The following is a 16,174-nucleotide window of genomic DNA, read 5'->3' on the forward strand; positions in this document are numbered from 1 at the left end:
CAGAACCAGCCGACCTAGCTTAGCACTGCGTCTCCCAGTAACTTAGACGCCTTCTGAACCCGAACCCCTTCACCGTAAAATGGGGTTAACAATCACGTCCATTTCAAATAAAAATATAAAGATGTACCAATTTATAAACAGTTATAAGAAAAACTGACATTAAAAATACAATCGCTGAAGTAATACGAGTAGTCAGAAATAACGGCTTTGCTTAAAATTCAAGAAACTTGACTCCTTCCCATATTCTTCACTTTTTAAGTCAAACACACAAACTTAAAGAAAAAAAAAAAAAGTCCCATGAAACCTAATTCTTTATTAAGTCAATTCTAAGGACTTCATTTGGTAAAAATAAATGAATATAAAATAGCAATAACAAATAAAGGTTAAAATATAAATTACATTTATCCCAACAGGATTCCAAAAGATTAAATACGCTCACAAATATAAACATCACTTTGATGAAATTACACAACTGAGCAAAGACCCTGCAATACACGCCTGGGGGGAGGACTTCAGTCTCTTTCTGTTGGAAAAGCAATGCCTTAACGTAGGCGCAAGAAACATGGAACCTGAGAGCTCTGCCATTGAAAAATGTTCTAGAATCTAGATGAAGGCAATGCTAGAAGAAAATGAAGCAAGAGAAATATTCCTGTGAAATTCCTAAAATCCACAGAGATACGACTTGGGGGATAACTTTTCTCCCATTTCAACAGAAGGCACAGACCTGGCAAGTCTGTTTCTGAAACCAAATGCTTCCAAACCAGCCCAGAGAACACAGTGAGAGCGCATGGCTGGCCTCCGCACCTCAAACTGCCCGGGTTTGGGGGTTTTACCTCCAGAGTGCATGTCTGAAACCCGCACACATGTGCAACTGACACATGCAATTCATGTGCCCCAGTCATGTTCCCAGGGGCCAGCACATCAGCTCAGGGCCCAGGCGTTAGAGCCCCTCTGCCCTGACCTCAAACCCTGCCATGTGGCGTTGGACAAGTCACTTAACTTCTTGGGTTCTTAATCTGTAAAATAGGAATAATCTACCTGCCTCACAGGGTTGCTGTAAGAATTAAGTAAAGTAACACATGTAGATTGTTTAACACAAGGCCTGCCTGCAAATGTAAACTCCATAAAGCAGGGATCTTGTTTAAAGTATTTACTGGTAAGCCTTCTACTTTAAGCAGTACCTGGCACATGGCGAATGCCCAATAAATACCCCGTGGGTGGTGAGTGAGTGGGTGAGTGAGTGGGTGGGTGGGTGAGTGAGTGAGTGGGTGGGTGGGTGGGTGGGTGAGTGGGTGGGTGGGTGAGTGGGTGGTTGGGTGAGTGGGTGGGTGGGTGAGTGGGTGAGTGGGTGGGTGGGTGGGTGAGTGGGTGGGTGGGTGAGTGGGTGAGTGAGTGGGTGGGTGGGTGAGTGGGTGGGGAGTGGGTGAGTGAGTGGGTGGGTGAGTGGGTGGGTGGGTGAGTGGGTAGGTGGGTGGGTGGGTGAGAGTGGGTGAGTGAGAGGTGGCAGTGACGCTGGCGGAGGTGGTGCCGTGAAAGGAAGGACAGCGCCTGTTGTGGTCGATATCTAGTGACAGAGCCTCTTCATCCCCTTTGTTTACAACAAGCCTCCACGTGTTATCTATGCCGACTGAGCAAAACTTTCAGTTTCTGCTTAAAATTCCAGTTGTTCTCGCATCCAAGCTGCTTGGCCTCTAGAAAATGCCGGAACAGCCCATGGCCAAGCATCTTGAATATCAACAGCAACTTTAACAGAATTCAAAATGCAACCCTAGCATGGTATGCACTGCTTTAAAGCCACAGAAAATCTAAATTTCATCACACTTTTCCTAAGCATCTCAAAGTCATCAAATGTACAAAAACTTTTAATGAAAATGAGGGATTCTATGGCATAAATATTTATAAAGTCCGAGTGGTACCTTACATTACATAACAAGCAGCCCCCAATAATTTAACCAAATGACCAGTTCATTCCTTTTGCAAGAATGAGCAAATATTAAATGACATAAAAATTAAGATTTAAAAGTTTTCCTTTAAAGGAACTTTTATTCAGGAGGTCATTATATCCCAATTAAGTACATTTTGACAATTTACAATTATTGACAGTGTATAAAATCCTAAATTCTGAAATTAAATAGAATGGTTTATAATAAGTAAAGGTAATGTTTTATATAAACAATAAAATTCATATTAAAAATCATGCTACCAAAAATAAAACTACAAAATGAGCTTCAGCTAAGGTAAAATGAAAATTTGCAGTAGAAAAATATCATTTAGGGAATATGCTTATAAAATTCTGGCTTATAAATACTAGCCACGAGGCACATCTGTTTCGAGCATGTTGGAAGGGTTATATGAACGTTTAAGGAAGTCCAAGTCACCTGCCCAGAGCAAAATGTAATTAAAAAGGGTTATAGTCAGCCTCTCAGTCCACTCACAACATTTTCTTTTTATAGACTGAAGTGAAACTGCTTAAGCTGAAAGGTTCCTAATCAGTTTAATTCCTAGAATAATTAGATCTGAGATTTCGAAAGAGACGGGGGAGGTCATCTATCTGGCCCAATCTTGCTTCTAATTTGAGGCCCTCCCACAGCAGCCTGACAGATGGGCCGCTCTGGTCCACTAAAGACACGGGGTGATGGGAAGCTCAGGGCCGCATTAGGGAGCGCATTCCGCTGTTAGCCAACTGATAGATGAGAACTCCTTCAAATCAGGGACTTCCAATGAGCCATCCTAAAATCGCTCAACTAATTAGGTCCAGTGTTTCCATCATTATCAACACACACCCCTCTCCTCTCCTCCAGCCAATCACCCTACGAACAGCGGAAGTCAGCTTTCCTGGTTCCTCCCACCTCCCTCCATCTCTCCCTCCCTGCCTCCCCCCCTCCCAGTTTATCTTTACCATGAAGGCAGGACCCTTGTAAAACAGAATAAACAAACAAAAGCACATTATATTTGTAATATGAATTTTATCATTTGTAGAAAACATTACCTTTACTTATTAGAAACCACTCTATGTAATTTCAGAATTTAGGATTTTATACACTGTCAGTAATTGTAAATTGTCAAAATGTACTTACCTGGGATATAATGACCGACTGAATAAAAGTTCCTTTAAAGGAAAACTTTTATTAAGAACGTTTTAAATCTTAAGTCAAATGCACACGAGAGAGTCCCAAGACTTGAGTCTGTGCCTCTGCAGGCGAAAAGCACGCTCTCCGGCAAATCCCACCTGGAGTGCATGAGGTGACACACCCTCATCTGCTTGGTGCCAGAAAGTCTGGGGAGCTTTGGGGTCCCTTGGAGAAGGTGGAGTGCAGCCTCGTTCCAGAGTGCACATGCGTGTGCAAATCACACACTGCCCCCAGGCCACGGAGCCAGGAGACCCAACAATTGATCTTAGGGAAGGAGAGGGATTTTGCTGCTGAAAGAAAATGGCCTAAAATAAAAGCAAAAGAACTGTGTCTGAACATGGAGAGAAAATTTTACTGTGCAGAGGGGGCCAGTCACACAGCTCCGGGCTGCTGGAAGCGTGAGCGCGCAGGCCTGAGGGCTGTAGTCTTAAGAAACAGAACCCATTTGCTTGCCAATTAAATGTGCGCACGCATTCTTCCGCACACAACACACTCTCTGTTCCGTTTTTCTTGAAATATGAGACTCTGCAAAAATATCTTTAGTTTTTCCACGACTAATACAGAAGTAGAGGCAACTTTTTCGGTTTTCTCCTAATTCTCCTGTAAGGAAAACAAATTAGGTAAATGAAAAAACTCGGTGTTGGGGGCTCTGCGTGACCATCCACAGGGGCCGGCAGCCCCCCGGCTCTCCCTGGGAATGCAGAATTTTTAAGAAACCCTGAAAATAGCGCTTTTATGTAAAACTTGCCATTATTAAAGGCAGACTTGTTTTAAGGATATTTAAATTATCCCAGAGCCATCCAGAAGCCCACCAGCTTGCACAACTTCTGATGCCAACAATAACGCAGGAAAGTTTTAAATCCTGAAAAACATTTTAAAAGAAATCACGAATCTTGAGTATCTCCTCCGGTGTGAGCAAGTTTCTCACCGTGTGACACTGCTTCATTTAGCGGTTAAACTCATTACATATTTAGACACAAAATGCCCGCGGGACCAGACGCGGGTGGGCTGTGGAGCTACGCGAGCACACGGCGGACCAGTGGCCCGCGATTGTGGGACGTCTGCTCCAGGGAAGGCGACAGGCAGAGCAATACACAAGGGAGGGCCCATCAGGCAGGGGCAGGCACGCGGCGGAGAATGCGGATCCAGTGGCGTGGAGGCAGGTGGCTGTGGAGACGGTCCTCGGAGGCAGTCCCTGGAGCCGAGGGCAAGGACAGGAAGCAGCCGGGAAGGGCGGCCGCGCGGCTGCCTGGGGAGCTTGTGCGAGTCTCCGTGTCGGCAAAGGCAGCGTGAACTGCAGACACCGCACACACTGCCAGGCCGGCACCTGCAACCGGTCCGATCACTGCCTTGCAAACTGGTCGTCGTTCCTGCTTCAGCACTGAACCTGCATCACCAGCAGGTCCACTCCCAACACGGCCCAGCCAGCCCCAAGCAGCCTCAACAGCCTCGGGGCACCTGCTTTTCCTCGGTGGGTGCCTAGCATCCGCGTCTCCTGAGCGTCCCTGAGCCTACGGCTCCAGCCAGAATGACACTCTCTCGGGTGTGCTCTTCGGCAGGCGCTGCTAGTGGGTTTGGAGTTCAAGTGCGGGCTCTGTCGGTACTGGGTACGTAGGGAGACAGAAGTGAGGACTTCCGGCCACGGCTCCCAGAGGGGAGGGCATGCAGCCTTCCGCACAGGGAGGATCGCCAGCCCCGTCCCATTGAAGTGCATTTGGAATAAGCCACTGAGACGCGGCAGCCCCTTCCCTGCCTCAGCTACTGGCACCTGAGCAGCGCACTGCGCTTGCCCCCTCATACAAAGAGCAGTGAGCAGAGGTGCATGGGAAGCAGACACAGAGGACGCACAGACTGACATGTGTTAAGGCCTTGGAGATGCCCAAGTGCTGGAACTTACCCCTGGAGGCGTGTGGGTGACACTATGGACCCATTCATTCACCCAGCTTCATTCACCCAGAATGCGCTGGCTGAAGAGGTGTCTTCGTGACTCAAAGCCCTGGCAACAGAAAACAAAAACACAGATGGGGTGAGAAACAGTGTCTCAGAATTAGAATTTTGTAATGAAAGTTCAATTTCTCGGCATTCTGCCATGTCTTGTGTTTGATACAAAAAGGGAGCATCAGAAAGAAAAATCAAGGGTTAAGTCATTAGCGCTAGCAGCGGTTCTCAACCTGTGGGTCGCGACCCCTTTGGCGGTCAAATGACCCTTTCACAGGGGTTGCCTAAGACCATCCTGCATATCAGATATTTACATTACGATTCATCACAGTAGCAACATGACAGTTATGAAGTAGCAACGAAAACAATTATATGGTTGGGTCACAACATGAGGAACTGTATTTAAAGGGCCAGAAGGTTAAGATCCACTGCCGGCTAGAGGAAATCTGAGGGCCTTCCCACATCCTAACCGGCCAGTAGATTTACTGCTTCATCCAATAACTTCATATGACCAAGCCATTTTGTAGATAGATACATGGAGGGAGGGAGGAAGGAAGAAGAAGGACAGGAGATGGATGGACAGACAGACAGACAGACATCCTACTCTGATCAATCCACTAGTCCAGAGGTGGGGTAGAGCAGTGAATAAGAAAATCTCTGCTCTCACTGAGCTTCATTCAAATGGGAGAAAGCAGTGGCAACAAATCTATAATAATAAAAGCATAATATGCTAATTAGACTGGACAGCCGAACAACCTTCTGGATGTCATTCCGGACATCATTCTGGACGAAGCCACTGCGGTGGGGGCAGAGGCAGAGGTGGTTAGGGGCGATGAGGCAGGCAGGTAGAGTGGTTAGGGGTGATCAGGCAGGCAGGTGAGTGGTTAGGGGTGATGAGGCAGGCAGGCAGAGTGGTTAGGGGCGATGAGGCAGGCAGGCAGCGAGCGGTTAGGAGCCAGTGGTCCCAGATTGCGAGAGGGTGCATGCCGGGCTGAGAGACACCCCCTCCCCTCCTGTGCATGAATTTCATGCACCAGATCTCTAGTAGGTAAATAAACAAATAAGAAAAACATCCTACAGTGATACCTGTGATGCAGGGTCAGGAAGATGAGACAGTGACAAGTGGCCAAGTTAAATGGGAAGCTCAGGAAATATTCTCGAGGTGACCACTAGGCTGAGATCTGGCTGCTCTTTCGAAGTTGGGGTCATGGTCCCTAACACATGGACCACTGATCCCTTGGCAGAGGGACCAGCCAGAACCCTAATAAGAGCCGGAGTTCATGGATAGTTTCCATGGACTGTGGGGCAGAGTTCAAATGCAAGTAGGTGAGGTCAAGTGTCAGAGTTTTGTTACTTATTAAGCAGGAGGTTTCTGGGTCCTCTCTGATTGTGGAGAGCAGTACCTCCTCCTCTGTTTGACATGTCTAGTGATACGTTAACATTCATGGCCCCATTAGCCAGCACACCAGAATTGTTCCAAATATTAGATTGCTTTCAGGGAGTAAGGCTTGCCTTTCTGTAAGACAGTGGTTCTCAACCTTGGCTGCACATTAGAATCACCTGGGAATCTTTTTAAAATCCTGATTTCTGGGCCTCATCCTCAGGAAATTCTGTTTCTTTGTGACTAATGTTGTGGCCCCACCCCATAACAAAGAAACAGAATTTCCGGAGGATGAGGCCCAGAAATCAGGATTTTAAAGAGATTCCCAGGTGATTCCAATGTGCAGCCAAGGTTGAGAACCACTGCTGTAAGACATTCTTTCCCCTCTGCTATGTACACAAGATACTACACCATGGCAACAATCGTGTGCTGTGGGTCACAGTCCTTGGTAAAGAATGCAGACTTTGGAGCCACAAGATCGAGGTTCAACCCCCAGTTTCCCCATTAGCACCTGAGTGAGCCCAGCCTGGTGGTTTAAACTGTCTGAGCCTCCGGTTTCTTCAACTATAAAATGGGACGGATCTTGGCTACTTTTCTTGCTCATTCTCAAGTATTTAGTAGTTAATGCACATAAAGTAATGAAGTGTTCATGAAATGTTCAAAGTAGCAATATATTACTTTCATTGTAAATAGCCACTATTGGGAAATGTTTATCACAATGACTCATGCTATAGAAATACACCTATAAAAGTAGGCACAGTAGAGATAATTTCATTTATAGGATCACAGACTAACCTTTAAAAACCAACCCAAGTCCTTGTCACTACAGGTGAGAATTTAAAGCTTAAAGAGGAAAACTGATTTGCCCAAGGCGATATAATTGGTTCAGAGAACATTTTAAAATATATAGTTGGTCAAAAATGTTTGCCTTATAAGGGAAATCCTATACAGGCAAAAATTTTGAATTCACTTTGTAATTAAACCATCACAGACAAGAAAATATGTTTAAATGGTAAAAATGGAAACTGGAACAAGTTTCAGTGGACCCTCCCTAAATACTTTATACAGACCATTTTTAAAAGCCAAGATTGTCATATTTTGCTAATGGTATTTTACTGACCAAGAAGCTATGAAATATCAGATCTGCCACATTTTAATTTTTCCAATGAGAATAACAGATATTGCAGCTCCTGCACCTGTGACACAACAGAACTTTCTATACGTTAATTCTGAATCTCTGCCAGTTCATGAGTGTGACAGCTTCTTATTCCCCGTGCCTTTGAACATGCTGTTCCCTGCTAGGAATGCCTCCCTGAAGAACTCCTAATGACCCCTCCACACCCAGCTTACGTGTCTCCTCTCCTGTAAAGTCTTCCCTGATCCCCTACCTTCCTCCCGCCAACACATGAAGTGTTAACCTCTCTTTCACCCCACCACGCTACCTCCTAGAGCAGTGGTTCTCAATCTTCTGGCCCTTTAAATACAGCTCCTCATGTTGTGACCCAACCATAAAATTATTTTCATTGCTACTTCAAAGCTGTAATTTTGCTGTTATGAATCGTAATGTAAATATCTAATGGTCTTAGGCGACCCCTGTGAAAGGGCTGTTCGACCGCCAAAGGGGTCGCGGCCCACAGGTTGAGAACTGTTGTCCTAGACTAGAGGCAACTGCACTGGAGCGATTTCTTTTTCCCCTGTCTCCTTAATAGACGTTAACGACTGTGAAAGTCTCGGGCTCATCTGACTAATCTTTGGTTTCCTGATGTCTCGCCTTACACATGGGTGCTTAATCGATGTATAATGAACGGACTGACGGAAGGACTGATGCATCAGATTGCTAACACGACATGATTTAATTTTAGACTAGTCTGCTTTTCCATCACGAGACATATTACGAGTAACCCCACAACTTATAGCACAGAAAAAGGGGAAGTTACAGCCTAACTCTGGGACAGTTAATGTGATGTGCCAACCTGGCTAGGCTATGGTGCTTAATTGGTCAAATACCAGTCTAGATGCTGCTGTGAAGATAAGTTTACGATGCTAAAGGTTCTGCCCCCATGCCTTCCCTAAGAGCTGGATGTAATTGGACCTCCAGCTACCTCTCAGCTCACAGGAAGGCCAAGCCCAGGGGACGTTGCATCGATCAATCTAGAAGCCTGCTGTCCAGCCCTGGGCCAGGTTCACAGGGCTCAGTGTTTACAGCATTTAAGTCAGTAGACCCTGACGAGAGCTGATCATCCTCTCTACATGGGTGGGCCTCATCCAATCCGTTGAAGACCCTAATAGCAAGCACCGAGGTCTGAAGGAGGAATTCTGCCTACAGATCCCAACACAGAAACCCTCCCTGACTTTCCCACCTCCTGCTGTGCAGAATTCAAACTCAAGACTGCAACAACTTCTGCCTGAATGTCCAGTCTTCCAGTCTGCCCCCAGCCTCTCTGGCTCCCACAACAGTGTGAAACAATTCCTTAAAAATATCTCCACTGCCAGACCGACAGACAGGCCCTGCTGGCTCTGTTCCTTAGGAGAATCCTGATAACAGTAACTATTCATCATTTTGGATTGAAACCCTCTCAGGCAGGATTCCAGGATGTTTCAGTTTAGAGGACACTGATTCAAACCTGCTCATTTTACAGCTGAAGAAAGCGAGGCCCAGAAAGGACCATGAGACCTGCCCCATCGGCGGTGGGAAAAACTAGGGCTAGAACTCAGATCGCCCAACAGCTCCATCAGCTGTGTGCCAGGACAGATGGCTTTGTCCCAGGGACAAGTCAGTGGATCTTCCTTAGTCCCAATGTCCTCTCCACGACCTTGTCCATGCTTGTGAGCATCCCAGGGCCGCATGAACGAGTCTCATCGGGTTGGACGAAACATAACCACCTTCAGCAAGTGGACAGTCTCTCAACTGTGTTACTAGCAAGATATTCTCTTACTGCGAGGCATTAGCTAAGACCACAGAAGGGTCGCCTGGCCGGCATGGCTCAGTGGTTGAGGGTCGACCAGGAGGTCATGGTTCAATTCCTGGTCAGGGCACATGCCCGGTTGCGGGTTCAGTCCCCAGTGTGGGGCGTGCAGGAGGCAGCCGATCAATGATTCCCTCTCATCATTGATGTTTCTATCTCTTTCTCCCTTCTTTCCTCCCTGAAATCAATAAAAATATTTTTTAGTAATACTACAGAAGGCTCTGACAGGGCCTGCTGCACATTTAAGCCTATGAGATTCCGGGCAGTGCTAGGTCCACATCCATGACAAAGCCCTCGAGACTCTGTAGCTATAGAGTGTGCTCGTATCCGTAACAGCGCCTAGGTACCACGTGTGCACACAGTCCTCATCGGCGGCTTCTCTCCTGCTCAGCCTGAAAACCAGCCGGTCCCGGTGCCTCTGAGCCTGCTGCCACCGTGACGTCATTCTCATTTAGGATGAACCTGTCTGACGTTTTCTCCCCTGGGTTTCAGGATGAAAAGCTGTTCGATTTTCCGATGCTAAAGGTTCTGCCCCCACGCCTTCCCTAAGAGCTGAATGTAATCGGACCTCCAGCTACCTCTCAGCTCACAGGAAGGCCACGCCCAGGGGACGCTGCATCGATCGATCCAGAAGCCTGCTGTCCAGCCCTGGGCCAGGTTCACAGGGCTCAGTGCTTACACCGCCGGGTGACGGTCAGAGCCGGCAGCACCCAGCGCAGCACCAACAAAGTCAAGGAGAAGCTGCTGGGGAAGAGAGCGCAGCTTAACTGACCCCAGGCCTTCTAATATGCTCCCCTGCCCCAACCAGGGAAATGCGTGCATCTCTCACTGAGAAATTTCTCTCCCACAGTCACGCTTTCTTCCATTTAAACCCCTTTGTCGCCCCATCTCCCCGAATAAAACCACGTTGTAAAGTTTCTGGGTTTCCTTTAGCCTTGCTATCAGCTGCACAGCTCGGCTCCGTGTCTGTGGGAAAACAATACAGTCGGTGGGAAGTGTCCCAGGAGCCAGAAGGGACCAGCAGAAATGCGATGCTGCCTCCTTTAACCCTCGTGTGACCGGGTCTGCGCCATCGGGCTGAGCACCCAGGGCCCGCTCACGGGGGACGTTCATGAGCTCAGCCTCTCGCCCGGGGGATGCAGACACAATGGACAAGCCGCTCTGCGATCCACCCGGGGCTCCAGGGAAGGCTGCTCCCTACCTGCTGTTCAGCACGGCTCTCCCGCCTCTCATGAGGCACCAGCACCCGGTTCCCGCACAAAGAGCTCATGGAACCAGATGCTGCCGCAACAAAGGAGACTATAGAACGTGAGACAGTCGCGATAGGAGGACTAATTACAATGATAATAGGAAGTTTCAGTCTGTCCTCCCCGAACGGCAGCCGTGTGTACACGCAGCGCGGGGCTCACTGCTCCCTGCGCACCGGGCACAGCGAGGCCCTTGTTGTCTCTGAGACGGCGTGGGAAACGCACCCACAAACAGCCAACGGGCAGCGGAACAGGACAGGGGCATCCCTCTGGGCCCCTGTATTCCCCAGGCTGGCTTCTGTCTAGAGTACGTCTTCCCACCAAGTTCATGTATCCGGGGGCAACACTCAAGATGCAAACGTCAGCGCAAGGATAGCCTGCGAGCACATTCACTCAGTTAACTACATGCAAGGCAAGAAGTGTCTGTTGGACATCTACTGTGTTCAAGGCACGATGCTAAGTGTTGGGAATAGGACAGTGGCCGAGAACCCGCTAACGGCCTCACACAGGCTGTAAAGCCGTCGGTCACAACGCCCTGTGGAGCGGATGTGGGCCAGCGGGTAGGATGCTCACAGGAGTGGCCCGGAGCCCAGTCTTCAAGTAAGACCCAGCACAGTGAGCGTAACGTGCACATCTCAAAATTCCCTTCTATTCGGTGTCCCAGGTAGAGCAGGTGGATCCTCCTCCACTAGGATCCTAGGGATGTTTTAAGCATGTCTACATGTCCTTTACATGCTCCTGTGGAGGAGAGTGGGCCGTCGACGCTCCCTCCCCCGTGAACCTGCTTCCCGTGACCCTACAGGATGTCCGCCGCCAGGTCAGAGAAGGCCGCGAATTCACACGTCATTCTTGGGGCCCTTGACCTGGAGCCCCGAGGCAGCTCACATGAGGCATCACATGGGTGTCCTTGATCCCTATGTCTACCTGACACCTGTCGCCATCCCTCCCAGTACATGAGAAGACACTAACAATCCCATCCCATCCCTCCCAAGACAAAAGCAATCATGCAGCATCGGTGTCTTAAAGCCTCCACGGAACTGTGGCTGCCACGCTGAGGGATGACCCGCCTCCAGTTGATTGACAGAACTCACTGAGTGGCTGGAGGTGGGCGGAGGGGGGGAGGGGCAACTTTCTTCATTAGAGAATCTGCAATATAATAGTTCCTTACCACGTCCAAAGCCACCGCACCCGTGCACCGAGAATCACCTGCGTTCAGCATCAGGGGAGGTCGCACCCCTCACAACACGGTACTAGGCCCACAGAACCCAGGTGAGCCACGCAAGCACCTCCCGCATGAGAAACTCGAAACCGTGCGGGGCCAGGAGACATTGTCCTGCCACCTCCACTTCCGCTTCCAGCCCCATCAACACTCCTCCCATCCTCACACCCAGCATCTGTTCCAAGAGGGAAGAGGAGGGGGAAGAAAGGAAGAAGACTCGTAAGCAAACATCACAAGATGCCTGGAGCTGGGAGGAAGGGATTGAAGGGAGCAGGGCCGCAGCATACAACTCCAAGGCTAACTGCTGAAAAGTGGCGTGCTATGGAAAAGAAAGTGTGGGGGTTTTCCAGGGGATTCGTTTATAACGACAGCATAACCATCCCATCGTCACACAAGAGCAGACTGGGATCGAGAAAGATGGCCCAGAAATGACACCCCCCAGAGCATCCCTGGGGGTCGGGGAGCAGCCCCACCCGGGTGAGTTCAGACAATGATGGCATGCCATCAGGCTGGGCAGAGCAGGACGGCCTGGCTGGTGGACCAGGCCTGGAGGGATGATCCCATTGGGAAGTGAGGAACCAGGGAGGCTGTGCATTCTTGTAAGGACAGAGAAACCAGGGAGCCTGAGACCCACAGACGACATGGAGAAACATCAAGTGTGAAGGTCACAGTGTGCAGCGAGTGTAAAGAGAGAAGCCGATCAGGACACCCCCCGACTGAGGCCCCCCAAGTCGAGCCTGTCACTTGTATCTTGGTCATTAGAAGATGACCTTGAAAGCAGAAGTCATAAGCCAGCAGTCAATGAGCCCCTCCCACCAGCACCAGCTTGGCACCATCCATCACCACTGAATGAGGGTTCATTGTAAAGTCGTTTTTAATGATGAAAAGTAACTGGAAATCCTAAACTGTCTTCACAAAACAGAAAATTGCTCTTTCATGAGAATGTCGAGGCACCTCGTGAGGCGTCAAGACCCACCTTGGCTCTACCCCTTGGGGATCCCACACTCTGGATCATTTATCCACCTCCCTAAACCCATTTCCCTCCATGCCAAATGGACATGACCATTCCTACCTCCCAACTGCTGTGAAAATAAAACAAGGATATATCTTGGAATTACCTGGCACAGGGCCAGGGCCAACTTAATAAATGTTAAATAATAAACGTTAGTTCTCTCTTCTTGTGCTGGCTTCTGAAATGCAGGTTTTCTTCCACAGTGAGCAGCACTAATACAAACTCTGAATTGTTTTTATTTTATTTTTATTTTTTAAAATATATTTTTATTGGTTTCAGAGAGGAAGGGAAAGAGAGAGAGCAACACCAATGATGAGAGAGGTCGTTGTTTGGCTGCCTCCTGCACGCCCCCTACTGGGGATTAAGCCTGCAATCCCGGCATGTGCCCTGACCAGGAATCGAACTTTGATCTCCTGGTTCATGGGTCTACGCTCAACCACTGAGACATGCAGGCCGGGCCCCACCCTGCATGTTAAATAGCACTGGGATTAGTTCTGAACACAGAAAGTACATCAATCACAGTTGAGGAACTAAGCCTCCTAGTCCCTCAAGAAGATCTTAATAAAGATTCAACAAAAAGACTTCTTGATAATAATAATTTGAAAAATATGTTAAATAAGCTTATCATTACATTCAATCCATTAGATGAGATTATTATGCTTAAACCTTAAACGGATATTTTTAAGTCACAGCACCCTAACTTTCTGGCAAAGGACTAATTTTGAAGTAAATTAACTGATATGGAGAGGCGCCCGTGAGTAAGTTTGTCCCGTGGGTAGAATCCTTGTATCCAGATCAGCAAGTCAATGCTGATAGCAGCTACTCATCTGGCAGGAATGACTATGTAGGCCCTGGGAGCACATGGCGCCATCAGCACAGAACTGTGCCTGCGGCGAGTCTTTGTTCAGATCACAACATCATACCCTGCTTTTGGTTTGGATCTACCAACAAGCTGCTCTGGGAAAGGCACCCTCGGGTCTCCTCCTCCGTCTGCACTTTCCACCTCCCAGCCTCAAAGGGATTTTGTGGGGATCCCTGGTGTCTGAGAGGCCTTTTATCTCGGGGGATGAAAGGTGCTAATGAGTAGGTGTGGGGGCAGCCCTCCCACTCAGCCTCGGCTGAGCCCTTTCCTGTCCACTGCAGGTAGGAAACCGTGGCGTTTGAAGTGGGAATTAGACTCGTAATTATGGGGAGCCGGGCAGCTCCCTGCTGAGCAGAGAACAGAGCCCTGCGATTCTCATTTCTCCTCACAGGCCCTGGCGGGCGTGACCTTGGACCTCCCTCTCTGGCTCTGCAAATCCAAGTGGAGCCCACAGAGCCCCTGTGAGAAGAAGCAGGGCCCCCAATCAGAGGAAATCAAACTGAAGTGGAAATGTTTGTACAATATCACAATTGTAGAAAGCAGGACTTGGCCACCGTCTCGGCCCTTCTCTAAACGCACCTGGTCCATCGGAAACAGGAAGCGTACCCGGGACCAGGAGAGATGAGTGACAGCACCATCTACCACGCAGGCTTCGGTCCTCGGATTCCCACGTGTTAACAGCGGGTTTTCGGCATGAGAAAGAGCAACTTATAAGTGGAACCGAAAATAAGACTGCTTTGGTTCCTTACAGGAAATATGAATTTTAATCACGCTGACTGTAGACCATTGTTCCTCCAGGAACATTCTTCTTTCCCCATAAAACCTAAAATAAGAAAGACTCCCTGTGCAACTTCCTGGCCCGCTGTCCTCCCCTGGGCTCCCGCACTGCCCACCGCCCCCTGAGCACTCCTCCGCTCCAGGCTCAGTCCTCATCGCTTCACCTTTGACATGCTCCTCCCGGGGGACTTCCTGCCCTTCACTGTCGCCTATGGCCACCAAGCCTCCATCTCCAGCTTACATGGATCTTCTCAGCTCCAGACCCACTCACCAACGTACTGAATGAGCCACTTCAAAATCGAGATGCCCCCGACCGAAGCTATTTCCAAGCCCACTCTGCCCCCAAATAACCTGGGCTGGGTACCCAGCCTGGGATGATGGCCTTTCCTTCTGGCCGCTCTCGCGAGATGGAAACCTGCCAATTATCCCACGCTCGTCTCGCCTTCCCCTCTCCTTGACACACAGGTTTCATCCAGTGAGTCCTCCGGGTCCTATTCGCTCAGCACCTGCTTCCCATGCGCCTCACTCTCCTTCCCTGCCCTGCCCTGTCTGACCCCAAGCGCTGAGCCGACTTCTGCCTCGTGTTCCCTCCTGGAGTATTTCCAGTCCTTCTCCACCCACAAATCTCCTCTGCGCACACAGCCCGAGGAAAATGTGAAACGCCAAGCAGATCCAGTTTGAAACCTTTCCTATTACCTGTCCCTTAGAACTAAAAATCTCAAACATCTTTTCATGGCATACACACCTCCACTGACCCTTCCAGCTCCGGGCCCTCCAGCCACCAATGCAAATTCTTTGCCACCCACAGCGCACCGTGCCCTCCCATGCACCCTCGCCTCCTCTCAGCTTTGACAGCTTTCAACTTTCTCCTCGTTCTCAAAACCAATGCGCTTAGTTCTTCTGAGATGTCTTCCCTAAAGCCCCATTAGAGGGATAATAAATCTTAATTACAGATACATCACTGTACCTTGTACAAAGAAATCTGTAGGGACCTGGCAGGCGTGGCTCAGTGTTTGAGCATCAACTTATGAACTAGGAGATCAGGGTTCAATTCCCAGTCAGGACACATGCCCAGGTTGTGGGCTCCATCCCCAGGAGGGGCATTCTTACCACTGATGTTTCCCTCTTTCTCTTTCTCTCTTCTCTCTCTCTCTCTCTCTCTCTCTCTCTCTCTCTCTCTCTCTCTTCCTCTCTGAAATCAATAAAAATAATATTTTAAAACAAAACAAACAAAAACAAATAAATCTGTAGGGTACTTACCACACTGAGTAGAAATTCTTTGCTCACATGCCCACCTGCCTCCCTGGGACACAAACTCTGTTCTCTGAGTCTGTCTTCAGCATTCCTAACGCAGGGCACGGTCAAGACTATCTGAGCAATGAGTGCTTGGGCAGTGAGTGACTTCGTAAGCAAACACAATTCTGGAATATAGCAGTCCAAATGCTGAATAAACCCATTCTAAAATGCTCTCCCACTCTCTTCCTATCATCCATAGTCCAGAGTTATTTCAGGTTCCAGTGCCTCCATTTCTTGATGAAGATTCCACAGAGACAGGCCCCACAGATGTCTGGAAAGCCAGTACACACCTACTCCATCTCTCTAATGCATAAGCTCCCCTTAAAAAATTATTTCTTGTACATA

At 48.8% G+C, this 16,174-nt stretch overlaps 1 protein-coding gene across 5 annotated transcripts in view; it reads right to left on the reverse strand.

The window, feature by feature from the left end:
- The window catches only part of TIAM2 (TIAM Rac1 associated GEF 2), a 160,626-nt gene that overhangs the window by 100,816 nt on the left and 43,636 nt on the right, over positions 1-16,174 (reverse strand). For all 5 annotated transcript variants that reach the window (XR_004968698.1, XM_036316123.1, XM_036316124.1 and 2 more), the window contains exon 2: positions 5,029-5,127. The gene's annotated coding sequence lies outside the window, so the exon portion shown is untranslated. The remainder of the gene's footprint in view (positions 1-5,028; positions 5,128-16,174) is intronic.

Source organism: Myotis myotis, unplaced genomic scaffold, assembly GCF_014108235.1.
Source record: "Myotis myotis isolate mMyoMyo1 unplaced genomic scaffold, mMyoMyo1.p scaffold_m19_p_7, whole genome shotgun sequence".
Taxonomy (NCBI): domain Eukaryota; kingdom Metazoa; phylum Chordata; class Mammalia; order Chiroptera; family Vespertilionidae; genus Myotis; species Myotis myotis.